At 49.9% G+C, this 1498-nt stretch overlaps 1 protein-coding gene and 1 pseudogene across 1 annotated transcript in view; one reads left to right on the top strand and one right to left on the bottom strand.

The window, feature by feature from the left end:
• LOC119585864 overlaps nucleotides 1–1311 on the bottom strand; it is a 12494-nt pseudogene extending 11183 nt beyond the window's left edge.
• The window catches only part of LOC119586013 (secreted frizzled-related protein 3-like), a 71442-nt gene that overhangs the window by 29721 nt on the left and 40223 nt on the right, over nucleotides 1–1498 (top strand). The gene's annotated exons all lie outside the window — the stretch shown is intronic.

Genomic DNA, 1498 nt, shown 5'->3' with positions numbered 1-1498 from the left:
CGCTTAGGGGTAAAGTTTAACCAAAATTTACAGGAAAATTTATGTTGACATTTTTATTACTAATATTTAACACATGTATTCAGCCTGTACCTATATTTGTCACATATTTCTGTATTTTGTAGTCTATTGCATTGCCCAGCTCCCCCCCTCAATACACAAAGGGTTCAATCTCTGGACCTAATTTTCTCTCAAAAGAGTTCTATGTTGGCCCCAGGAAAGGGCAAGAACAATCACCCTATTCATAGAAATAAATTTTGCAAAAACCCCCCAACTTCAAACACATCAAGCATAGCCTAGCCTAGGTAACCTTAATAACTTATATTCAAACCTTATTTCATGGACCCTTGCTAAACCTCCGTAAACCCAAAACTAAGCTAAATTTTGGCTAAAAGGCAGATGGCGGGAAAATTTTGAATTGCTTTTCTCATGACAATTATTTCTCATATTACAGATATTTTGGGGAAAATAATATATATGATTTATTGAACTATACATTGGCCGAGACTCACACATGGTTTGGGCAATTTTTAGCAACTGCGATTTATGGGTATTTGCATGAATATACCATAGAACGATATAGTTTCAAATAATTTTATTCTGCCCCCTTTTTACTCGTTTTATCCCAACTTTGCGACCCCCATTAAACGATTATCATTAGATTTTTTTGCACCATTTTCTCACACGCACACACAAGAGAAAACCAGGACCTACCCCAATTTCGAGAAAATCCACACTGGACGCCTCCACTCGAAGCGCACCACGGGAAGTTTACATCATCAAACCGTGTGGTAGGAGAGGACGAGCGCAGGTGGTTGTTTATGTACACCTTGTCGTCCTGCCCCGAAGCCCAGCTTATACCCCGCTGTACCCCCTGCTCCCGGGTATCCATCATGACGAAAATGGTGGCACAGGGCAGGGTTTTCGACCAGCAGGTGCACGTAGTACTCGTGGCGGATCCTGTCGGCGACCTCCCTGGCCTCTGCTCGGTCCAGCGGATGGGGCGGCCCAGTCGGGGCACAGGAGCTGGCACTGGGTGGGCTGGTCCATGTACACCTCGTAGGGCGTGTTCACGATCCTGTCGCCCCGCAGGACCTCGCCAGGTTCTCAGACTTTTAGATCGTGCCGTTCTTGGGCCGGCAAAAACTGCAGGGAGTAGTACTATAGGGCAGCTGCGTCTGCGAGCTCGTCATCTTGACAGCCTTACCCCCACGGGGGCATTCCTTTGAACTCCACGGGGGCCACGCCGGGCACGTAGAAGCCCCTCGCCACCCCCCCCCACGCCCACACCGCCATAGCAACGGCTCTCCACATCGTGCCGAAAAAGAGCGCCAACCACCACTAATTCATGAAGAAGAGCGTCCGTGGCGAGGAAGGGCGGCCGCAGCGACGCCTGGGTCCGTCTGCCAACGCAACAGACCGGAGGAGCAGCGGCGTCCGACACGGTTCACGCGAGGCGGCCGCCGCTCTGGCTCGGCCTTTCTCTGGGGCTGCTGCAGGG

This window comes from Penaeus monodon, chromosome 20 (genome assembly GCF_015228065.2).
Source record: "Penaeus monodon isolate SGIC_2016 chromosome 20, NSTDA_Pmon_1, whole genome shotgun sequence".
NCBI classification, from domain to species: domain Eukaryota; kingdom Metazoa; phylum Arthropoda; class Malacostraca; order Decapoda; family Penaeidae; genus Penaeus; species Penaeus monodon.
The sequence above is the reverse complement of the archived record's forward strand: the minus strand, read 5'-3'. Positions and strand labels throughout refer to the sequence as shown.